This window comes from Scyliorhinus canicula, chromosome 9 (genome assembly GCF_902713615.1).
Source record: "Scyliorhinus canicula chromosome 9, sScyCan1.1, whole genome shotgun sequence".
NCBI classification, from domain to species: domain Eukaryota; kingdom Metazoa; phylum Chordata; class Chondrichthyes; order Carcharhiniformes; family Scyliorhinidae; genus Scyliorhinus; species Scyliorhinus canicula.
In genome coordinates this window covers 19303935-19330381 of record NC_052154.1, presented here as the reverse complement: position 1 = coordinate 19330381, position 26447 = coordinate 19303935, and the positions used below count along the sequence as shown (strand labels likewise).

The 26447-nt window shown below is 47.7% G+C and overlaps 1 pseudogene; it reads left to right on the top strand.

Annotated features, from left to right (window-relative positions):
• Positions 1-358: 358 nt before the first annotated feature.
• LOC119972015 lies at positions 359-26249 on the top strand (annotated as a pseudogene).
• The last annotated feature ends 198 nt before the right edge of the window (positions 26250-26447 follow it).

Here is a 26447-nt window from a genome sequence, read left to right as displayed (position 1 = left end):
GTAATATTTTAGATAAGCTTGTTGTATTCAATTTATAGAACATAGAACATAGACTATACAGTGCAGAAGGAGGCCATTCGGCCCATCAAGTCTGCACCGACCCACTTAAACCCCCACTTCCACCCTATCCCCATAACCCAATAACCCCACCTAACCTTTTTGGTCACTAAGGGCAATTTATCATGGCCAATCCACCTAATATTTGTATATTAAATAAATATCTGTGACTTTTCTCCTCCGCAGTTGGTAACGGCCATGACTGAGTCTCGACAGAATGTCCGCCTCGCTGGGCGATGTGACCCAGTACCAGACTGACCTTGATGAAGTTTTGTGGGACACGTCTCGCTCTCACATGGAAATGGCTGAGGCGCTGTGGAGTTTGGCCCAGTCGCTGAGGATCATCGCCGAGGATGTTCAACACCATGGTATGGACCATGGGGAATCACCAGGGCTGGCAGAGCCAGATGATGCAGGAGCAGCCTGGGCTCAAACCAGTGGCCCCTCCATCCAAAGGTGAACCCCAGGGTCATATGGGCACCGACCAGTAGGAGGAGGCGCTGAGTGCCAACCCGGCCCCATCCCACGGAGTGGCAATGGTGGCCAACATCTCTCTTGAGTTCCAGGCCTCTGATAAGGCCATGTCTCAAGGTCAGCACAAGGGACAGGGCAGTGTGGCTGTGCATGTGCCGTCAACAAGTGCTCTTGGGCCCTTCGACCCCAGAGGCCCCAGTGGACGCCTGCCAGAGGCATTGAAGGCCACGGGATGACATCAGTGAGACATTAAAAACTCTTGAGTACAACTAGTATGAAGCCTCTGTCACATTCTTCTGCTATGTGGGCTGACCTCCAAAACCTTGGCCCATCTCTCCAGGCATCTCCCTCGCGCCATGGTATTCCCCCTCCCTCCGGCCATGGACACACCCCTGGAGCTGTGCCCCATCACCTGGGTGTTCAGATGTTGGTTGCAGCGTGTGTGGTGTTGCCTCCCACAGTGTTCAGGCAGAGTCTTCAGGCATCAAGGTATGATTGAGATGCTAGGCAATGACTCCCACATACTACATGGCCCGCCCACTTACGGGAATCCACTTTGGTTATGTGAAGTGCTCACTTAACTACGAATGTCAATTCCCTATTAATAATGGCCTTCAGTCATACGGCCAGTAAACAGTTGGTGGGGGTTATGGGTAGTTGGTGCAGCAGACGGACAGGAGCTATGACTGCCTCTGGAATGGGTACACACGATCCAGAGGTTGGTATGCTCGTGCCGAAAGCAGTTGCCGCCCCAGCGTCTCCCGTTAATTGTATGGATCGGGTTTAGTGATGATAATTGATTTCTCGCCGCATTACGGCAAGATCCCGATTTTGCCTATGGAAGCAGGCTGGTTGCATCGCCAACTGTTTGCCGCCTGGCACGGTTTTCACCGGCCTCGTTTCGCTCGAGTGAGAGCGCAATTAAACCGGAGAATTATGCCCCATGTTTCTAAGTCTGATTGTATTAGCCAATGACGACATTACCTAAAGTGACTGGTGTTTACGCTTCAGCAGGTTGACATTCAGAAGCTAAGTGCGTAACTTGCAAAAGCTGTTTCAAGTAAAATGATTGAGTGAAGCATTAATACTTTCTTCCGGCCTTTATGGTCAACATGAACCTTCTCCAATCCCTCTTCTCTAACCCTATCAGCATAGCCTTTCTCCCATTCCTTTCTCCCTCATGTTTATCTGGCTTCGTCTTAAATGCATTGATAATATTCACCTCAATTACTTTGGTCATTTGGACATTCTGAATTCTCCCTGTGTACCCGAACAGGTGCCGGAATGTGATGACTCGGGGCTTTTCACAGTAACTTCATTGCAGTGTTAACGTAAGCCTACTTGCGACAATAAAGATTATTATTATTAATTCATGTGGCAGGGAAGTCCATTTCCATTTGTACCTCTCCTGAATTCCATGTTGAATTTATTCGTGACAACACAAACACACCACTGATTACATTGGATTTTATTATATGATCAGAGAGAGGCAGACAAATGTTCAATCAGAATTGCTCAATTCATACCCAATATCAACAATACACGAGCACAGCTTTCACTCCAATACCTTCCAATACTTGCACAGTCACAACATTCTACAATCATTTACAGTCACAACATTATATGAATAACACATGCAGTTCTAACTGAAGGTATTATAAAATATTGATCATCATGCAGTGTTGCCATTATTATTATTATTGATCGCTAGCAGTGATATAGGAGCTATGAAAAATTATCTTTGATAAAGGCTCAGCTGGCAACATCACCCTATTTATATCAGTGAGCTAATACCAGTGCATGTGTTTGGGAGGGGGGAAGGGACGAGAAACACATCCAAATTGCCTCTCTTTGTGCTGGAGTTTCCTCAGCGCAAAATCCCAAACAGCAAAACACAATTGCTAGCATAGAAGCAAATACGTTAGGATTTTAAAAGTGTTAGCAATTATTGAAGCTCAGGTGACATATAGGATATGAAAATACCAACTGAAGGTTCCAACAATTATTTCTAGACTTATGCTGCCAGCAACAACCAAGGTCAGTTTGTCAGGCCTTTGTCCTCGGTCCTGTGCCTTAGTCATGACTTACACATTAATGTGAAGAAAACTTGACAGCTACTATTGAACAGCGCAGTGAAAAATTGTGGACTTTAATTTAAAAACATCCCCGTGGGGTTACTGGGTTAATGGGATAGGGTGGAGGCGTGGGCTTGGATGTGCTTTCCAAGAGCTGGTGAAGACTCGATGGGCCAAATGGCCTCCTTCTGCACTGTATATTCTACGATTCTATTCTATGACTTTATTTTAATTCATTCTTGGGGTATGGTTGTCGTAAACAAGGCTTGCAATCTCTTCCCATCCCTAGTTACCCATGAGGGGATGATGGTGAGCCACCTTCTTCTGAACGTTGTTGTCTACATATTGAAGGTACACCCACTGTGCTGTTAGGAAGCGGCTTCCTAGATTTTGGCCCAGAGACAAAGAACAATGGGTGGGATTCTCCCTTCTGGGGACTAGGTCCCCGCGCCCGCTGGAAAACGGGCGGACTTTTTCCTAGAAAGTCTGGGGAGATTCTCCATCTTCAAGGGGGCCAGCAGGGCTGCGGTGTGTGTCCCGCAGCTCTGGCTGCCGGCGGGGCCCTGCAGTTACGCCCACGCGGCCACGCATGCGCACGGCGGCCGGCCGCGAGTCCATCGAGGACGGAGAATCGCCACGGAAGGCGCTCTCAACGGCCTATTTTGGGTAATTCTCCGGCCCCGCACCGAATGCGATTTTGGAACGGAGGGTCGGAGATTCATGCCCTATATGTTCACATTGGGATTGTGTGCACCTTATATCCTATTTTCCATCAGACATCCAACTAAAAGAGAACAAGGAATTACTTTTACATAGAATCCCTACAGTGCCGAAGGAGGCCATTCAGCCCATCGAGTTTGCCCTGACCCTTTGAAAGAGCACCCTACCTAGGTCCACTCACACGTCCACCCCTCCCTATCCCCGTAACCCCATAACCTAACCTGCACATCCCTGGACACTAAGGGGCAATTTAGTATGGCCAATCCATCTAACCCGCATATCTTTGGATTGTGGGGGGAAACCCATGCAGACACAGGGAAGGCATTCAGCATGCTTTTATCGGTCAGAATATTGAATACAGGAGTTGGGATGTCTTGTTGAAGTTGTACAATGCATTAGTCAGACCACACATGTTCAGTTCTTGCCACCCTATTATAGGAAGGATATTGTTAAAACCAGAAAGATTGCAGAAAAGATTTATGAGGATGCTACCAGGACTTAATGGTCTGATCCATAAGGAGAGGCTGGATAGGCTGGGACTTTTTTCCCTGGAGCGTGGGAGGCTTAGGGGTGAACTTATATATTTTATAAAATAAGAGAGGTACAGATAAGGTAGATAGTCAACATCTTTTCCCAAAGGTAGAGGAGTCTAGAACTAGAGGGCATAGGTTTAAGGTGAGAGGGGAGAGATACAAAAGAGACCAGAGGGGAAATTACTTCACACAGAGGGTGGTGAGCATCTGGAATAGGCTGCCAGAGGCAGTGGTAGAGGTGGGTACAATTTTCTTCTTTAAAAAATAGTTAGACAGTTACATGGGCAGGGTGGGTATAGAGGGATATGGGCCAAATGCGGGCAAGTTGGTCTAGCTTTGTCAGAGAAACCGGGCGGCATGGACAAGCTGGGCCGAAGGGCCTGTTTCCATGCTGTAAACATCTATGACTATGATTCTATGACTCTATTTTAAAGAACGTACAAACTCCACACAGACAGTGATCCGAGGCCAGAATTGAACCCAGGTCCCTAGCGCTGTGAGGCAGCAGTGTTAACCTCTGTGCCTCAGCTTACTCAAAATGGTAGGCAGAGGTGGAGGAGAAGGAAATAACCTTTGCATCTGTTGCACTAATAAAAATAAATTTACACTGTAGAAACCTGACAAACTCTGGTTAGATGTATATAAGTGCTTTATTAACCGAAACTGTACAAGGGAATGTGCCTTTTGTAAATTTCCACAAACGATAAAATAAATTTGGAATGCATACCCAACACTGTGGTGACCAAGGCTATGATAATGATCCTTCAAAATAAATGTTGGCCTGAATTTGAAATGAACACGGGGAGCTCTTTGATCTTGGTGGTCGGGTGAATTTGAATGTTAAATATCACGCAGTAGGTTTTAATGGAGCTTTCCTTTTCATGCTTAAGTCACACAGTTCAAGCTGCAGGAGGTCCAAACAAACTGAGAAACGTTTGCATTTTGAATATCACCGGGGATGTCAGCTATGTCAGTTGTCATATTTACATCAAAGAGCCTTTAATTATGTGGTGATCTCGCTATTAGAGGGGCCATATATCATTCTGAGCTTAGATGACGACAACAATCGTTCCACTGGCATTGCTACTCATTGATAGGTTCTGAAGCTTATATTAACGCAGGTAGATCATTCATGCTGCTGCAGAGTTAAGCCAGGTCGTAAGGGAACCCAATTGCCTTTTGAAATATCAAGTGTTTTCTACTGAATGACCTTGATGATTGGAGTCTCGCAAGTTCTATTGCTTTTCCAACTGAGAATCATTTCCAGTCACTTACGAAAGCACGGTGGGCTTTGAGTCTTCACTTCTGCTGAAAGAGTTTTTGTTTTATGTCAAAACAATCTGTCAAGTTAAGTACAGCCAGCCCCACTGACAAAAAACACAAGGCAGCTGAAGTGGTGGACGATAAAATGGACGCAGGACTAACGTCCAAAAACAACTTTTTGCCGAGCTTGCTTCAGGGGTCCTGTCCAAGATTTCTCAGGACCTTTCTGTGGGAGTCGCATTCGTGAATTTGGAACAATTGAGTAGCGGATGATAAATTGTTGCAAATGAAACCAACCATAGGGTAAAATGTACAAACCATGACCTACTTTCTGAAAGGCCGCAGTTTGTGAAGCCTGCAGAAGATTTATCCCGGCTGAGTGAACTGTCTCCCAATGAAGGGCTGGATCATTTCACTTTTGCCATTAGCAATGTCTAACAATTAATATTATTATAACAATTATCAAAGGAAAACAATATTTCGATGCAAGTTATTGTACTCATAGGACTGAATTTTGCAGATATTATGCGTGCGCGATCGGTGAGTCTAGAAGCAGCCATAATTTCTACTTCTGACAGTGATTGGAATTGGCACGCTATTTCACATTGACTGACCAGTTAAGGGCCGGCCAGTGTGAAACACACCTGGACATTGGCGCGGCAGTGTCGGCAGGAGTAGGAGCGCAGTGGGCGCAGGATCCACTGGACTTGGCAGGGGATTTAAATAGAGCAGAGGCAGCTCCCTAAGGGGCTGCCAGGGAGGGCCAAGAACTCTTAGGGAGCTGTCCAGCAAAGAACTCTTCAGCTGGAAGGTGCTTCGGTCTCAGCACGCACTGGGCACTCCAGGTGGGAGCGTAATGCCAATAGGACATTGTGCCCCCACAACTCAGATGAGTGCCTGTGCATTCTAGTGGAGGCAGTGAGTGTCAGGTGGGTCATACTCATGCCATGGGATGGCAAGAGGAGACCACCACACCAGATCAGCCAGCATGACGTGGTGCGCCGCATCCGAATCCAGTACCACAAAAGGAAAATTAACCCTCTGTGTGGCTTCACAACGCTGGGGGTCCCAGGTTCAATTCCCTGCTGGATAACTGTCTATGCGGAGTTTGCACAATCTCCCCGTGTCTGCGTGGGTTTCCTCCCGGTCCTCCGGTTTCCTCCCACAGTCCAAAGACGTGCAGGTTCAGTGGATTGGCCATGATAAATTGCCCTTAGTGTCCAAAAAGGTGAGGCGGGGTTATTGGGTTATGGGGATAGGGTGGAAGTGGGGGCTTAAGTGGGTCGGTGTAGACTCAATGAGCTGAATGGCCTCCTTCTGCACTCTATGTTCGAAAGAGGGCATCACCAGTTCTCAGTATATATAACAGACCTCAGGGAATGTTGAGTAGTCAGCAAAGGAGAAAGCTTGAGAACAGCACGAGGAGCAGATTAGATTAGAGAGAGTTTACACAAGGATATGATTAGTGACTACTAGCTTATTAATTACTGCTAGACAGATTCAATATTGCTTTATTATTAATTATAGCTCAGTAGTGTGTGCGAACTTCATTTAATTTGTCGTTATTCAATAAATTAGTTTTGTTTCCAGCTAATGATTAATGGTTTATTTGTCATCTATTCAACGGACCATTCTGGATTGAAAGGCAAAGAACAATGACATATTATCACCAAAGGTGGCAGCATGGTAGCACAGTGGTTAGCATTGTGGCTTTACAGCGCCAGGATCCCAGTTTTGATTCCCCGATGGGTCACTGTCTGTGCGGAGTTTGCACGTTCTCCCTGTGTCTGCGTGCATTTCCTCCGGGTCCTCCGATTTCCCTTCCACAGTCCAAAGACGTGCAGGTTAGGTGGATTGGCCATGCTAAATTGCCAATAGTGTCCAAAAAGGTTCAGAGGGGTTATTGGGTTACGGGGATAGGGTCAAAGTGAGGGCTGAAGTGGGTCGGTGCAGACGCGATGGGCCGCATGGCCTCCTTCTGCACTGGATGTTCTATGGTCTATGGTAAGGTAATATAACACTGACGGATTGGGTCACTCATGCTATTTCTTCCCGGGAACCCGACACCACAGTCAGAGGAAATGCGATCCGCAGGCAGGGTGGGATTTGGCAGGAGATGGGGGCACTGGTGGTGGGTAGTCCTGGGGTGGATAGCCTAGCCAAATGGAGGCACTATTTGGCAGGCTGGGTCCGCACGCTGCAGCCCGCTGCCGTGCGCATGCTCGGCCACGGACCCGGCAATTCTCCTGCCATATCGGCAGCTAGAGCCGGGTGCTCCGTGCTGTGGGCCTGCTAATGCCCACCAGACGATGGATCGGTGGCCGTTTTGTGCCTTTTTTCCGGTCGTAAAATGCCACTGTTTCCACGCTGCTGGCAGGACATAGTCTCCAAATTGGAGAATCCAGCCCGTGCTATTAGGTAATTTGGGCATTCTGAATTCTCCCTCTGTGTATCCAAACAGGCGCCGGAATGTAATGGAGCTCAGGATAGATAAGTCTCCTGGCCCTGATGGAATGCATCCCAGGGTACTGAAAGCGATGGCTGGAGTAATAGCAGATGGACTGGCGGTAATTTTCCAAAATTCGCTGAACACTGGGGCAGTCCCAGAGGATTGGAAAACAGCAAATGTGACGCCACTGTTTAAAAAGGAAAGTAGACAAAAGATGGGGAATTATAGACCGGTTAGCTTAACCTCTGTCGTGGGGAAGATGCTTGAGTCTATTATCAAGAAAGAGATAGGAGGGTACCTCGATAGAAATTGTCCCATTGAACGGACGCAGCATGGATTCATGAAGGTCAGGTCATGCTTGATGAATCTCTTGGAATTCTATGAAGACATTTTGAGCAAGGTAGACAAAGGGGACCCAGTGGATGTGGTGTACCTAGATTTACAAAAGGCCTTTGACAAGGTACCGCACAAGAGGCTGCTGCATAAGATAAGGATGCATGGTGTTAAGGGTAGAGTGCTAGCATGGATAGAGGAGTGGTTGTCTAACAGGAAACAAAGAGTGGGAATAAATGAGTGCTATTCTGGCTGGCAATCAGTGACGAGTGGTGTGCCTCAGGGATCGGTGTTGGGACCACAATTATCTACAATTTATAAAGACGATTTGGAGTTGGGAATTTGGAGTAAGGTATCCAAGTTTGCAGATGACACGAAGGTGTGTGGCAGAGCAAAGTGTACTGAGGACTGTAAAACCTTACAGAGGAACATTGACACATTGAGTGAGTGGGCAAAGGTCTGGCAGATGGAGTATAATGTCAGTAAGTGTGAAGTTGTGCATTTTGGTAGGAGTAACAATAGAATGGATTATTACTTAAATGGTAAAAAGCTGCAGCATGCTGCTATGCAGAGGGACCTGGGTGTACTTGTGCATGAGTCACAGAAGGTTGGTCTGCAGGTGCAAGAAGTAATTAGGAAGGCAAATGGTATTTTGTCCTTCATTGCGAAGGGGATTGAGTTTAAAAGTAGAGAGGTAATGTTGCAGTTGTACAAGGTGCTGGTGAGGCCACACCTGGAGTACTGTGCAGTTTTGGTCTCCACACTTGAGAAAGGATGTGCTAGCACTAGAGGGGGTGCAGAGGAGGTTCACTCGGCTGATTCTGGAGTTGAGGGGGTTATCGTATGAGGGAAGACTGAGTAGACTGGGATTATATTCACTGGAATTCAGAAGGTTGAGGGGGGATCTAATAGAAACAAATAAAATTTTGAAGGGAATGGATAAGATAGAAGTAGAAAGGATGTTTCCACTGGTAGGTGAAAGTAGGACAAGAGGGCATAGCCTCAAGATTAGGGGGAGCAGATTTAGGACTGAATCAAGGAGGAACTTCTTCACTCAGAGGGTGGTTAAAGTATGGAATTCCCTACCGAAAGGAGTAGTAGACGCTACTTCATTGAATATATTTAAAGATAGGGTAGATGTTGTTTTGGAAAATAAAGGAATTACGGGGTATGGCGAGAATGCGGGTAAGTGGTCTTTCACAGCACATTAGGAGGTTCAACCATGGGGTCCTGAACCTGATGAGGACCCCCTCCCCTGCCCCCATCCCCCGCCCCCCACCCAGCCCCCCCCCGCCCAGGTTCACACTTTTGCCACCAATTCGGTCCCACTAGTCCCAGAACACCAGACATACTCCCCTCACCAAGCCTGATTAAAATTTGGAAAGCACTTACCTCCTTGCTCCCCCTCAAAGGCCGTGGCACCAGGAACCCTTTTTAAAAAGTTGCACCAAATCACGCCCGCGTGATTCCCGGCTGGAGGATGCAGAGAGCATTATCGGCGGATTCTGAATCGAGCTTCCAGCCCATTAATCACATTCAAATGAATGCTTATTAGTAGTTTGCATGTTCCTGCTGGCGGGGGACGGGAACCCCATTGTGGGCGGCTGGGCGTGGGATTCACGACGGCTCTGATGCCCGGCACCTAACGCGATTTTGGATCGATGAGTTCTTCTCCACCCGATCGTGAATCACGGTTTTAATGGGGGAAATCGGAGAAAGTTGGCCTAAGCCTCTGAAAGGGGAACTTATTTATATAGCACAGTATCATATGCCTGAATTTCCAAAGTGCTTCCAAATACTAATCCTTTCAAATGCTAATTTAGAGGTGCTGAAAAGACAGCCTCTTGACGTGAAGGTTGGATTTCATAGATCATATATCATCATAGATCATAGAATTTACAGTGCAGAAGGAGGCCATTCAGCCCATCGAGTCTGCACCGGCTCTTGGAAAGAGCACCCAACCAAGCCAATACCTCCACCCTATCCCCTTAACCCAGTAACCCCACCCAACACGAAGGGCAATTTTGGACACTAAGGGCAATTTAGCCTAGCCAATCCACCTAACCTGCACATCTTTGGCCTGTGAGAGGAAACCGGAGCACCCGGAGGAAACCCACGCAGACACGGGGAGAACGTGTAGACTCCACACAGCCAGTGACCTAGCGGGAAGTCAAACCTGGGACCCTGGAACTGTGAATCAATTGTGCTATCCACAATGCTACCGTGCTGCCCTATGCGGTATCTATTCAGCAAAGGAAAATGTCTCCTTATTTTTTGAAGGCATGAACATGTGCCATTTGTAGACATTTTAATTTCATTCATCAAATTGATCCCATGTCACAGTCACATTTTTTCTATACCCTTCTTATTAAATTATTATTACTCACCTGTATAAAAAGCTGCTCGTCGAATTAGCTGCTTTAACCTTTGGGAATTTGTTTCCGAAAGATGCATTTGATCATTTTCTATTGCACCTGAAATGCTGTTCAATTTGGCACAGTTCTTCCGATCTCCGGGGGCCTCATATCCAGGAGTTATTCCAGAAAATGCACTTGGAGACACCCTGGAAGTGCCCACACAAGGGCTTCGGATGGGCAATTACCCTCCACCAGAATCATCCCAAACTCTTAATTAAATTGGAGATTTCGGATGGAACCGATTCTCTCAACCGAATAATTACCCAGGAAAAGTTGGAAGCATTAAAACCACTTCTAACTCCCTGGTAAATATAGCATTGACCCTCCCACCCCAACCTTGCTCTTGACCCCGAATGCCCCCCTCCCAACCCCTGTAACTGACCACCCAACCCATCCCGGCCCATACCCTCCAGGCCCATCCTGCACACCCCTCCCTAAATCCATCCTACACTCCCCACCCCCTTCCTACCCACTTGCCTTACGTACTAACCTTCTGCGTGGCTTCTCAAAGCGGCTGGAACCTTTAAAAGCATCTGCTTTACGTCAGCCAGTTTCATTAAAAAAGGGGAGGTGGCTTTACTTCCACTATCCCTGCTGCCCTGCTCTGGGTGAGTCTCAGAAGTCAGTACGCTGCACAGTTCTCAGCAGGCCTGAGTCAGAAGATCAGGTGAGAAATGTGCAGCTTCCAACTAACGTGAATAAAATGACATGAAAAGACAATCCAACTGTGGTTGTCACTCCTCTGAAGCTCTGGCCCAAATTTGCCTTTTCCAGCATTATGTTTGATGTTTTAATTCTATTGGGTTTTTTGGTGTGGGTTTATTTTGTATTGCAAAATACCTTTGCTATAATCCTTTCTCAATAATAACCTTCAGCGTCCTTGATGTTTCATTTTGGTTACGCTTTTGACAGAATCATAAATAGTACCGAAGAGAGCAAATGCCACTGAGTATTGAGTTTAATCATTTCCTTTTAGCATTTTTTAAGAGGCAAGGATAAAGGGTTATTTCTTACCTACTTTGAAGTTTGTATTTTCTAAACCGTGATCGACCAATTTTCCAATTAATAATTTTTTGGCCTGCATCCACACATGGTATTATTTCCCCAAGTCATTGCTTAACTAGCTATAAAATAGCCAATTGCTCTTCTTGGAAAGAAAGATTTCCATTGCAAACACCACTCCGCACAAGAATATCTTCCGTCAGAGATGTATTAACATTTAATTCAAGAATGTATGCATGAAGTACGTTTTGGTTAACTGGCTTAATGTTAAGTGAAATCATCTGTCTTACAATGAAATATAATTATATATATTGTATTTATACAATTCAGTTTTGATATGACCAGTACCAATTTAGCCAAGCAAGAGTTTACTTCAACATCTGAAATATATTCTTCTTTCAAAAACATCTCTCATTCCTATAGAATGTTGAACATAATAAAACATCCCAAGACCCATCAAGGGAACTTTATTAAACAGAATTTGACATCTAACTACACAAGGGGATATTAGGGAAGATGACCCAAGTGGTAGAAGTTAAACTTTTCATTCCACAAGATTGCATCTAGGCAATTGTTTCGTTTTATTTCGAAAAATGACGTTCTGATTCCATACCATGAAAGCATATTAAAATAAAAAATGAATGTGGCGGCAATCCTGCCATTCTATTTCTTAAACGCATTGGGAAAACATAATATTAATTCTATATTTGAATGGGAGTCATTAAATGTAACGAAAAAACAATATGAGTGAGCGGTTGCTATTTTTCATTCATTTGTGGGACCTGTCGTCAAGGACAATTAGGGATAGGCAACAAACACTGCCCTGCTAGGTGGTAGAGGTCGCAGGTTTGGAAGGCTCTGTTGAAATAGGCTTGGTTAAGTGGCCGCAGTGCATTTCGTAGATGGTATACACTGCTGCTAGTGTGCATTGGCGGTGGTGGAGTGAATGTTTAAGGAGGTGAATGAAGAGGCAATGGAAAGGTTCAATCTCGAGCACTATAAAGCCAGAGGAGCATTTTATTCCTGGATCAACAGGAACAAAATGCTTCACAGCTCCAGGGTCCCAGGTTCGGTTCCCGGCTGGGTCACTGTCTGTGCGGAGTCTGCACGTCCTCCCCGTGTGTGCGTGGGTTTCCTCCGGGTGCTCTGGTTTCCTCCCACAGTCCAAAGATGTGCGGGTTAGGTGGATTGGCTATGCTAAATTGCCCGTAGTGTCCTAAAAGTAAGGTTAAAGGGGGGTTGTTGGGTTACGGGTATAGGGTGGATACGTGGGTTTGAGTAGGGTGATCATTGCTCGGCACAACATCGAGGGCCGAAGGGCCTGTTCTGTGCTGTACTGTTCTATGTTCTATGTTCTAAAACCAATGGGTGGGATTATCCCGTTCACCTGCTGCATGTTCCTCGTTGGCGTGCCCTCGCCGACAGTGGTATTCTCCGTTCTCGCCAGTTGCCAATGGGATTTCCCAATGTGGCCACCCCACGGCGCCGGGAAACCCGCAGACTGGCATGCAGTGCCAGAAGAAACTGCACGACTTCCTCAGGGCGGCCAGGGTGAGTAGGCAGCGCTGTGCCCCTGGCACTAACCTCGCCCTCCCCCCCACACACACCCGCGACTGGCCCCTCTCCCCTAGGGGACGGCCAAACCCCCACCCTGCCCTACTGCCAGCACCCATGCCAGCCGCAATGACCGGGTGCCCTGGCAACTGATGCCAGCATCTACCCAACCCTTGGACACCTGGACTGCATGCGTTGGAACGTCTAACAGTGTCGCTGTTTGTGTTTGCATTCTCCCCACCAGGGAAGGCCGTGCACAAATGCTGGGAGCAGGAGAAGACCGGAGGGGGAACCACCAGACCTGCGGCCACTCACCATGCCCAAGCAGAGGGCACTGGATGTGGCCTGCGGCCTGGAGAAAAAGGGAGGTCACCGAGGTGAAGGTCGGAAGCTGGCGAGAAAGTGAGACCCTGCTTAGTTGCGGATCATCATGACACGTGAGTGAACACCCTCCTCCTCACCCCCCTCACCCCTCACCTCCCTCACCCGCCTCACCCCCTTCACTCTTACCCGTGGAGTCCATCCACATGCAGGAGCACGCTCATGCGTGCCACCCAGGCCGACACCTCACGGGTTGCGTCCACGGTGGAAGCAATGGGGGCGATGGTGTCGGATATGGGTCAGTGTCCAGGGCTTGGGGCATTCTGTGCAGGCGGAGGCCAAGTCCCAGGACAGGGCTACACTCTCACAGGCAGCCATGTGCCAGAGCCACCTGGAAGTTGCAGCGGTGCTCCTCAGTATGGCCCAGTCAGAGCAGGCCATGGCTGAAAACGATGGCATTGCCCAGGCGCTGGCCAGCGTTGCGCAGACACAGAATTAGGTGGCCCAGTCCCAGAGGGAGGTGGCCCAGACCCAGAGGGAGGTGGCCCAGACCCAGAGGGAGATGTCCCGTCACTGGCAGATGTGGCACAGACCCTCAGGGTGGTGGCACAGTCAGAGTGTGATGTGGTGCAGTCCCAGATGGAGATGGTTCACTCCCTGTGCTCCCTGGTCGAGAACAGAGCGGGCCCTCAGGACTGGCAGTGCCAGGTGGCGAGGGAGTCTCAGGGGATGGCTCTGCTCGCACCCCTGCCCCATGAAGTATGGGCCATCGGGCACCCCGAGGGAGGAGGAGGTGATGGGGCCCATGCCAGTGACTCTTGCAGGTGAGGTGCCGGAACACCACAGCACCTCGGTCTCCCCCCTCCTCCTGTGCCTGTGCATCTGGTGGGCAGCGGGAAGAACAGGGCGGCACCATGCCATCTGCGATGCCTGAGCAGGGGCCAGGCCCATCCAGGCCGTGTTGCCCCAAGAGACGTGTGCCAACGGGACCCTTGTCGCAGGGTAGGAGTCAGAGCAGGCCATCTCCACTCCTGCTGTACCGTCTGAGGTACCATTTAAGCACCGTGTTAGGGCCCGTAAAACCCAAAAGTTAGACACCAGTCAGGTTGGCATGGGTGCAGGGCACAGTTGAGTTATGGGGCTAGGGCACAGACTGTATATATTTCTCCACAATAAACACCTGTGAACACCGTTGAAACCTGCCTCGGTGCTCTGACTGATGGGTGTGGGGGTGGGCCCGTCAGTACTGGCCAGGGTGAGTGGGGGTGGGGAGCAGTTCATGCCCCATGCGTGGACCGTCCTCCACACCCTCCCTGCCTCCCCCCCCCCCCCATGTCCCGACCACCCCAAGAACAGTCCAGGCACCTGAAGAGCATCTTGAGGATGACGAAGCACCACTCAACCACACGCCTGGTCGTTGTAAGGGCGTCATTGTATCACGTCTCCACGTCAGTCTGTGACCTCCGGATAGGCGTCATCAGCCACGACCCCTGTCACACAGGAGCCAACCCCGGGTGTGCCCCTCGAACATGTTGAGGATCACCAAGTGTGCCAGGATGAAGACGTCATGTACACTGCCCGGGCGCAAATGTGCATGATGCGCATCTGTTGATCGCAGACCAGTTGTATGTTCATGGAGTGATGCCTCTTTCAGTTGATGTAGAGTGGCCTGAATTCCGCATGGGCCTGTAGGGCGACATGCATCCCGTCGATCACCCCCTGGACCCGGGGCATCCTGGTGATGGCAGCTTCCCCCTCCTCTCCAAGCGGTCACCGCTCACACGGCTGCAGGGTATCTCGCAGGGCTGCGACCATTATGGTAATGGCCAGCATCGCAGACATCCGAATGCCATTGTCTGCAGGGAGTGAAAAGTTAACATGTTAGCATTTTGCATACCCCCGTGCCCATCCAGGTATCATGGGCTACTTGGTGGCCCCAGTTGGCAATGCGGGCCCCACCCACTCAAGACCCCCCCCCCCCCACCCCTGCACCCCTGCCCCTTCGGTATCGGCCCCGTGGGTGCCCCCAGTCTGACGCCCATCCCTGCTGCCAGGGCATCGTTGGCTGGCACTTCCCTCACTGGAGACTGCCTTAGGTGTGGCTCTGGGTTCCCCCCGGTGGGTGGCTGCCGGTTGGGTGGGGTGTTTGGGGCCGGGGAGGCAAGTCCCAACCCTGGGCTATGATTGGTTACAAAGACTCCGCCTGGACTGACATCAACTCTTCTGGATGGGTACTGACGGTCTGTACAAAGTCCTTGGAAAGTATCTGGCATTTTTCGAGCAGGGCCTGGGAAAAATAGAGGAGGCCAAGCTAAAATATATGTTGACCCGCAGGCCCAGCGCGAATATCTCAGGGCCCTGCTTGTCCGATACGCCTTGTTTACGAAAGCGGATGATGAATTGAACCAGCTAGAGAGCTTGGGCATCATACGTCCGTTTCAGTTTGCAGAGTGGGCAGTGCCAGTGGTCCTGGTGCTGAAGCCAGATAATTCTGTCTGCCTCTGTGGTGATTATAAAATGACCGTAACCAGGGCCTCCTGGTTGGACCAGTACCGAAAATGACAAGGAGCTATTTACCCATAGCTGGGGGTCTGATTAGTGGACACTAGAGTGTAACCACATGACAGTGGGCCTGCATGCTATGGGTCTGGGGGCAAGACTTGCTCCGAGTCCCCTTTATTTTAGCCTGAGTCCACAAGTTAGCAGCAGGAGGCACTATGTACAGATTGCTGATTTACTGGCTGATGTACTCAGCTCATTTTTCTCAATAGTTATACATGACAGAATTCTTCACGGACACCGACGGCAAGGGGAGGCCCGGAAAAGCAACCTGAGAAAGGAATACCAGTGATCTTGATCAAAGAAAATTACTGCGGATGCTGGAATCTGAATCCAATGAGCAAATGCTGGAAAATCTCAGCAGGTCTGGCAGCATCTGTAGGGAGAGAATAGAGGGACCATTTCGAGTCCAGGTGACCCTTTTCTCTCCCTCCAGATGCTGCCAGACCTGCTGAGATTTTCCAGCATTTTCTCACCAGTGATCTAGAGTCTGAGGCCCAATCCCAATTCCCAGGAAACCTGCCAAGCAGGTGTGGTTGAAGATGCGGCTCTAGGATCGGACTCTAGGATTGGGCAAGGACCCACAGAATTCATGACCAGTAGCAAGAGTTTCTCAGGTGGACAATGATACTCGTCAGCGAGCGATCGCCGAAGATTGTTTTCCAGCAGTGAGAGTTGAAAGCAAGAGGAGACAATCTGGAGGCCAGGGGACACACCACAAACTATGCTAACAACCATGATGCATTGCACAAGCTAAAGACACACCATTCCATTTATATGCCCAACGGGGCATTTGGGACAAAATCAGGGTCACATTCCCCTCTGATTGCCTCATATATGTTTACATTGAATTTATTTCTAAAGTTAACTTTGTATTTGGGTTAGGTTGATTGGCTATGCTAAATTGCCCTTAGTGTCCTAAATAATAAGGTTAATGGGGGGGGAGGGGGGGGTTGTTGGGTTACGTGGATAGGTTGACTTGAGTAGGGTGATCATTGCTCGGCACAACATTGAGGGCTGAAGGGCCTGTTCTGTGCTGTACTGTTCTATCTATTCTATCTATTTGTTTGGGAGACATGGGAAAAGTGATGATCACCTCGATGCATTTCGCATCCGTGAATTGACAAGTTGAATTGTTGAATACTGCAAATCCGATCTGTGTATATAAGAAATCTATTAAAAACTTATGATCATAGGTACATAATTTTCTTTATAAAATTTGCTTTGCATTGGTGTTCAAGGTGGTCACTGCCCCTGATTGATGTCACACAGAGACGCCAATATAATTTATTGTCACGACACCTCACAAAAATCCGTACTGGGGAGAAAATTGGACAATAAGGGATAAAGAACATAGTAGCCTCTTGGAAGGTGAAATAATTCTCTGCCTTTCTTTCTCTTTGCTTCTTCAACCTCCTGCAAGGTACAGCAACAAATCTGTATTTGTACTGAACATGCAGCTGTTTCTTATTGGATGTGTCAGAGTGCAAAGGGATGTGGAGGTCCTTGTGCTGATCTGAATGTCAGTAAAAATGCTTCTACCTACTTTGCACCAACATAAAACTGGCTGTGATTCAATGATAAAACGGACACAGGGGACTAGATTTCCATGGAGTCAGGGAGATTCCGTTGGGGGATCCAGGATCTGATTCTTGGATTCCTGACCTCCTTCCCGCTTTTATAATTTTCAGTAAAGCTTTTAAAGGGTGAGGGCTGTTTAGATTGCAAGTACTCCCGACCTGACCAGCTCCATTGCGTGGGTAAGCATGTCCCAGTCCTCCGCAGTTTTTCAGAGGCTTGGGCTAGCTTTTCAAAGAGTTGTTGTTCACCTCCATAGGTGACATGAACCATAATTTGTATGTTGGAAACATTTGAAAGGTGAGGCAAAAAGGATTCTCCTCCTGCCCCCAACCCTCCATCCCCTACTCATCTCATGGGTCGGCTAAACTGTGGGATTTTCATGCCCATTCACCAATATTCACTGTATAGAACTAATTAGTCCTAAAGTGACACCAGGATGTGTCAAATAAGCTTTCTAAAAAGTAATTCAATGATAACTTACCACTTTATTAAAAATACACCTGTTTACTACAGGCAAATAGAAGTGTCAATCGTCCAGACTCCTTAAATTATCAATGGCAGAAACTACAAGCACTTGAAACTTCTTTATTTTGTGTGAGTAAACATTGTGCAATCAGCAGCCACAATCAGAGAACCAGAGCTGTCATCAAGCAATATTTTCTCTGAGGCTCAGATGTTTTAATACTCTTATGGATTTCTGGGCTAAAAGCTAAGAATATATAATGAGACTTCGTTGAGAGCCTAGACTGTCGAATCAGCAGAAAGTGGAAATTGCTCAATGAATGGCTTTTATTTACACACCCTATTGTCACTCAATGGTTCATTTTCTCCATACGGTGTATAGTGGGTGCAGGGACATGTAAGTGTCTACGCCTAGCATTGGAGAGCATAGAACATAGAACATAGAACATTACAGCGCAGTGCAGGCCCTTCGGCCCTCGATGTTGTGCCAACCTGTGAAACCACTCTAAAGCCCATCTACACTATTCCCTTATCATCCATATGCTTATCCAATGACCATTTGAATGCCTTTAGTGTTGGCGAGTCCACTACTGTTGCAGGCAGGGCATTCCACGCCCTTACTACTCTCTGAGTAAAGAACCTACCTCCGACATCTGTCCTATATCTATCTCCCCTCAATTTAAAGCTATGTCCCCTCATGCGAGACATCTCCATCCGAGAGAAAAGGCTCTCACTGTCCACCCTATCTAATCCTCTGATCATCTTGTATGCCTCAATTAAGTCACCTCTTAACCTTCTTCTCTCTAACGAAAACAGCCTCAAGGCCCTCAGCCTTCCCTCATAAGACCTTCCCTCCTTACTAGGCAACATCCTGGTAAATCTCCTCTGCACCCTTTCCAATGCTTCCACATCCTTCCTATAATGAGGCGACCAGAACTGCACACAATACTCCAAATGCGGTCGCACCAGAGTTTTGTACAACTGCAACATGACCTCATGGCTCCGAAACTCAATCCCTCTACCAATAAAAGCTAACACACCGTACGCCTTCTTAACAACCCTCTCAACCTGGGTGGCAACTTTCACTGATCTATGTACATGGACACCGAGATCTCTCTGCTCATCCACACTACTAAGAATCTTACCATTAGCCCAGTACACTGTCTTCCTGTTATTCCTTCCAAAATGAATCACCTCACACTTTTCTGCATTAAACTCCATTTGCCACCTCTCAGCCCAGCTCTGCAGTTTATCTATGTCCCTCTGTAACTTGTAACATCCTTCTGCACTGTCCACAACTCCACCGACTTTAGTGTCATCTGCAATTTTACTCACCCATCCTTCTACGCCCTCCTCCAGGTCATTTATAAAAATGACAAACAGCAGTGGCCCCAAAACAGATCCTTGTGGTACACCACTAGTAACTGGACTCCAGTCTGAACATTTCCCATCAACCACCACCCTTTGTCTTCTTCCAGCTATCCAATTTCTGATCCAAACTGCTAAATCACCCTGAATCCCATGCCTCCATATTTTCTGCACTAGCCTACCGTGGGGAACCTTATCAAACGGTTTACTGAAATCCATATACACCACATCAACTGCTTTATCCTCATCCACCTGTTTGGTCACCTTCTCGACGAACTCAATAAGGTTTGTGAGGCACAACCTACCCTTCACAAAACCATGTTGACTATCTCTAATCAAATTGTTCCTTTCCAGATGATTATAAATCCTATCTCTTATAAAACTTTCTAAGACTTTGCCCACAACAGAAGTAAGGCTCACTGGTCTATAGTTACCGGGTTGTCTCTACTCCCCTTCTTGAACAAGGGGACAACATTTGCTATCCTCCAGTCTTCTGGCACTATTCCTGTAGACAATGATGACTTAAAGATCAAAGGCAAAGGCTCAGCAAACTCCTCCCTAGCTTCCCAGAGAATCCTAGGATAAATCCCAACCGGCCCAAGGGACTTATCTATTTTCACACTTTCCAATATTGCTAACACCTCCTCCTTATGAACCTCAAGCCCTTCTAGTCCAGTAACCTGTATCTCAGTATTCTCCTCGACAGCATTGTCTTTTTCCTGTGTGAATACTGTCGAAAAATATTCATTTAGCACCTCTCCTATCTCCTCGGACTCCACGCACAACTTCCCATTGCTGTCCTTGACTGGCCCTACTCTTACCCTAGTCATTCTTTTATTCCTGACATATCTATAGAAAGATTTTGGGTTATCCTTGATCCTACCTGCCAAAGACTTCTCATGTCCGCTCCTGGCTCTTCTTAGCTCTCTCGTTAGGTCCTTCCTAGCTAACTTGTAACTCTTGAGCGCCCTAACTGAACCTTCATGTCTCATCTTTACATAAGTCTCCTTCTTCCTCTTGACAAGTGTTTCAACTACTTTAGTAAACCACGGTTCTCTCGCTCGACCACTTCCTCCCTGCCTGACAGGTACATACTTATCAAGGACACGCAGTAGCTGTTCCTTGAACAAGCTCCACATTTCCATTGTGTCCATCCCCTGCAGTTTCCCTCCCCATCCAATGCATCCTAAGTCTTGCCTCATCGCATCATAATTGCCTTTCCCCCAGCTATAACTCTTGCCCTATGGTATATACCTATCCCTTTCCATCGCTAAAGTAAACATAACCCAATTGTGGTCACTATCACCAAAGTGCTCACCTACCTCCAAATCTAACACCTGACCTGGTTCATTATCCAGTACCAAATCCAATGTGGCCTCGCCTCTTGTTGGCCTACCTACATACTGTGTCAGGAAACCCTCCTGCACACATTGGGCATAAACTGACCCATCTAAAGTACTTGAACTATAGCGTTTCCAGTCAATATTTGGAAAGTTAAAGTCCCCAATAATAACTACCCTGTTACTTTCGCTCCTATCCAGAATCATCTTTGCAATCTTTTCCTCTACATCTCTGGAACTTTTTGGAGGCCTATAGAAAACCCCGAACAGGGTGACCTCTCCTTTCCTGCTTCTAACCTCTGCCCATACTACCTCAGTGGACGAGTCCTCATCAAACGTCCTTTCTGCCACCGTAATACTGTCCTTGACTAACAATGCCACCCCTCCCCCTCTTTTACCACCTTCCCTGAGCTTACTGAAGTATCTAAACCCCGGCACCTGCAACAACCATTCCTGTCCCTGCTCTATCCATGTCTCCGAAATGGCCACAACATCGAAGTCCCAGGTACCAACCCATGCTGCAAGTTCACCCACCTTATTCCGGATGCTCCTTGCGTTGAAGTAGACACACTTTAAACCACCTTCCTGCCTGCCGGTACACTCCTGCAACTTTGAAACCTTACTCATGACCTCACTACTCTCAACCTCCTGTATACTGGAGCTACAATTCAGGTTCCCAATCCCCTGCTGAACTAGTTCTAACCCTCCCGAAGAGCATTAGCAAATTTCCCCCCCCCCCCCCAGCATGATGGACCACAGGAGGTGTTCGGGGGGGTCTGAGGTGGGAGGTGGCACGGATAGACCATGGGAAGTGTGAGGGGGTGTGAGGGACGAAGGCTTGAGAGTGTGTGAGGGATGGTGGTGTAAGGAGGTGTGAGGGCTAGAGGGCCTTACGTTTTCCAATCTAACTGGGACTAAATCTCAAAACACTGAGGCGCGCCTTTGAAGCAGTCCACTTTGACATCCAGTCATTACTATGGCTACGTCCAAACTTTCTCTCAGGTTAACTGGCTCAATTGCAGCCCGTAGCTGACCTATTCCCCCATCCCAGAATAAAAATGCTATCTTTCTCCCTGAGCGGGGAACGCCCAAGCTGTGAATTTTCCCAACTCCCGTAACGCAACTTGAGGATGAAATTGCAACGTAAAGTCTGATTTTCAATTCCAATGGCGGGAAGTCTAACTGTCCAAGTAAAAACAATGGGTGGGCTCTCAAACCTAGTTGGGTATTAAAGGCCATTCTGTTTGAAAAAGACAGTCGAGTGCAATGGAAGTATAATAAAGGAGGTGAGGGAGAGGGTGCTTCAAACTACAGGCCTTCACTCACCAACATTTTAAAATTCAAACTAGAAAGCATTTTTTGTAGCAAGACCATGACTATTGGGGGCAGCTCTATCGGGTGGCCTGAAGATGGTGCAGCATCCAGACAGGCAGGGAGAGCTTCTCGGCATGCCTGGAATTCTGTCCCACTCACCGTGTGGGCAGCACGGTAGCATGGTGGTTAGCATCAATGCTTCACAGCTCCAGGGTCCCAGGTTCGATTCCCGGCTGGGTCACTGTCTGTGCGGAGTCTGCACGTCCTCCCCGTGTGTGCGTGGGTTTCCTCCGGGTGCTCCGGTTTCCTCCCACAGTCCAAAGATGTGCGGGTTAGGTGGATTGGCCATGCTAAATTGCCCGTAGAGTCCTAAAAAGTAAGGTTAAGGAAGGGGGGGTTGTTGGATTACGGGTATGGGGTGGATACGTGGGTTTGAGTAGGGTGATCATTGCTCGGCACAACATCGAGGGCCGAAGGGCCTGTTCTGTGCTGTACTGTTCTATGTTCTATAAAGGAACTACTGACCTCAAAGTCCACCCTGGACTTCCATTGGGAGAACACGACCATATGCAGCAAACTGAAGGCTGATTGGGAAATCACGGTCACCCTAATTTTATTGGTCCTATTCGTGGGATATGGGCATCGCTGGGGAGACCAGCATTTCCCGTAACAGCCTCCCCGAACAGGCGCCGGTATGTGGCGACTAGGGGCTTTTCACAGTAACTTCATTTGAAGCCTACTTGTGACAATAAGCGATTTTCATTTCATTTTCATTTCATTGATTTCCCATCCGAATTCAAATTCAACAAAATGCAAACCTGGATCTCCAGACAATTACCTTTTGATCTCAGGATTATGGTCCAGTGACATTATTATGTCAACCTCTCCACCTTCATTAAGTGGCCTAGATCTGCTCCCTGCACCACATGGATGGGTATCCTGCAGCCACAATCCTACCCGCTCCCGCCAATCTTGCCTCTGGGATAGTGGCACAAGGTAAGAAAGGAGCCGGGGGCTGCATGGCAGGCTGGAGGTGTTATTGTCAGCCTCACTCCACATCTACAACCGGCCTGAACAGGACCTAAAGAACAAGCTGAAGAGATCAAAGCGATAGAGTTTTGTGTCGGAGGCCTTCTTCATTTTGTAAAACCTTTCAACGGTGAAAATTTTATTGAAACAGAAATGGGAAAATTATATATCTTCTAAAAAGAGATCCGGATTACAGATTGGGTCATATCCCCAAAGATATTTATTTATCTAGTTCTTTATTTATAGCCACTGCTGACACGGTAATGACGAGATCGTATTTCTCTTCAGTCTTCTGTGGCTAGAACAAGCAAATACAATTTAAATTTATACTTCTGATAAATAAAGTAAGAGCTTCAGCAGACAGTTTGCACGATTGTGTGAATTGCATTTATGCTTCGTACAATGGTGTTGAAACAGATATGATGTAGCCAGAAGTGCAAATATCAGTCTTCTTCGTCTTCTCGAAACACATATCAGAAAAGCTAGTGGTTTCTAAATGAAGAAAGGGATTTGTACTTCAATACTTCCTTTTACCGTGAACAATCTCCCACTATGCTTGCTGTGTGCCTTCCTCGTCTTTGAATTTGGGAGAGAAGCAAGGAGGAAATATCCATCTCAAAACATGTAACAAAGTTTGAGTCAATCAACATTGTGAGAAGTCACAATCCTCTTGTCAGCTGTGTTATGATCCCAGCTGATGTTGATACTGGACAAGTCAGATGCCAGAGTGGAACCTGGCTTGATGGATCCTAACTTTATTATTTTTCAACCATGGAACTGTTGGCGAGCACGTTCACAGGAGTCTGCTGATGAACCTTGTCCGGTCGTTAAGATTCTCTTTTCTGCTGACAGCGCACACCTACCTGCGGGGTCTCCTAGCGGCATGGGGTGGCTTCAGTGGGAAATCCCATAGACAAGCAGCGGGAAGATAGCATCCCACCATCAGCGAATGGTGCACTGCCGAGAAACATTGCTGGGGAACTGGAGAATCCCACCACCTATCTTTATCGACACAGACAAATTAGGAAAGATAAAACAATTTGCCATAACTACATATTCAGGGTAAGTATGGAGTATATGTGAACCAACTGGTGAACTGCGGTCAGATAAGTCACACTCCAAAGTAAATGACAGATGCGACCAAAGCAGATTCTATGGGTTTCTAACCCAGCCGCTTGTCACACCATGAGTAACCGATCTTACTGAAACTATCTTTCTCATGAGTGCTTCCAATCTCCACGTTTGAAGAACATACCTTGGAGGAGGTCCAGAGAAGGTTCACTCGGTTGATCCTGGCTATGGAGGGATTTTCATATGAGGAGAATCATAGAATCTCTCTTCATGTCACTCCCGCTCAGACAGCTTCATAAAGAGTCCATCTCTAGGATTTCAATGTCACCTTCTGAGATTCTTTTCCCCCAGGTCTCCGTGTACATTCACGCTTCACCTCCCAAACAGAATATCAGATCTTTATCAATGCCAAGCAGAACATCAATTCAAATCTTAATGACTGTCTGTACAGTGTCTGCACGTTCTCCCCGTGTCTACTTGGGTTTCCTCCGGGTGCTCTGGTTTCCTCCTACAGTCCAAAGATGTGTAGGTGAGGTGGATTGGCCATGCTGAATTGCCCCTGAGGTTCCAAAACATTAGGTGTGGTTACGGGAATTGGGCGGGGCATGGTCCTAGGTAGAGTGCTCTTTCAGAGGGCTGGTGCAGACTCAATGGGCCAAATGGCCTCCTTCTGCACTGTAGGGATTCTATGATTCTCCTCATCAGAAAATCCCTCCATACCCAGGATCAACTGACCGAGTGAACCTTCTCTGGACCTCCTCCAATGCCATTATATCTTTCCTTAGATATAGGGACCAAAACTGTTCACAGTATTCCAGGTATGGTCTAACTAGTACCTTGCATAGTTTTAGCAGGATTTCCCTACTTTTATACTCCATTCCCTTTGAAGTAAAGGCCAACATTCCATTTGCCTTCCCTATTAACTATTGAATTTGCATGCCAGCTTTTTGTCATTTATGCAAAAGGAGTCCCAAAGCCGAACTTGATGATGCACCCATGAGCAGTCGGCCCCTTCACAGCCATTTTGCCCCCCCCCAACTCTGCAGCTCTGATTGTTCGCAATCTATCTCCCTATGTCTCAAATGAACTGCTTGAGGAAGCTTCCTCCCAGTTTGGTCAGGTGGGGCGGGCAATTGTGATAATAGATGATCGTGGCCGGTCAACAGGCAAAGGCAGATGCAAGAAAGGTGCTTGAGCGATGCGACGAAGGAGTATTCCTCTTAACTGCGTCTCCATGAGCTGTAATTGTGGAACCAATGGAACAATATGATGATGAAATGAAAATGAAATGAAAATCGCTTATTGTCACAAGTAGGCTTCAAATGAGGTTACTGTGAAAAGCCCCCAGTCGCCACATTCCGGCGCCTGTTCGGGGAGGCTGGTACGGGAATTGAACCGTGCTGCTGGCCTGCCTTGGTCTGCTTTAAAAGCCAGCTCTTTAGTCCAGTGTGCTAAACCAGCCCCAGATGAGGATGGTCATCCAGAGAAACTTGCCCAGAGGAATCCAATGTATCAAAAGGAAAGGGAGCATCCTCTTCGCTTTGCCCAGCGTTTGAGTTTGAGTGTTGGCAACGATGGAAGTCTCTTGATGATATAGAAAAAACAACCAAGAGACCAAGTGGAAAAGAACATGAGAGAGGCCAGAGATAAGCTGGAAAATGAAATGGAAGATGCATACCATGAGCACTAAGCAATATGCTGAGGCAGGATGTTATGCGTCGCCAAAAAGAGCTTTGCCGTGTGGCGGAGCTTCACAGTCAAGAGGTTTGTAGAATCATAGAATGTACAGGGCAGAAGGAGGCTCTTCAGCTCATCGAGTCTGCACCGGCCCTTGGAAAGAGCACCCCACTTAATCCCATGCCTCCATCTTAACCCAGTAACCCCACCCAACCTTTTTGTACACAAAGGGCAATTTACCATGGCCAGCCCACCTCACCTGCACATCCTTTGACTGTGGGAGGAAACCGGAGCAGACACAGGGAGAACGAGCAGACTCCGCACAGACAGTGACCCAAGCCGGGAATCGAAGCTGGGACCCTGGAGTTGTGAAGCAACTGTGCTGACCACTGTGCTACCATGATGCCCGTTTACGCTTTCAGCAGCGCACACAATTAGAGTTAAGGCAAGAAGAAGTGTGCCGTAGAAGGGAGGAGGAAATGCTGATGCGGCAATGGGAAAAGGAGGACATGATGAGACGCTAGAGGAAGGAGAAATTCCGAATGGGCTACGTGGATGCAAGAGAACGTGAATTGCGCATGGCTGGAAGAATAGCAGAACAGTATGCTGCTACAAACCAAAGCTTCCCACTGATGACAGTGATGGGTTAAGAAGATCACAGTGCAATGAATAGCCCTGGAGGACCAAGTGCAATGACTGGACAGATGATGGGCAGTACTGGAAACACCAGCAGCACAGCATGGAAAGAGCTTGATGCATTTTGAAAAACTGTCTGCATTAAAGGTGCAACTCCTGTGAAATGTGGCAACCAGAATGTTTCACATCGGGTCAGTCACCCGCAGTCATAA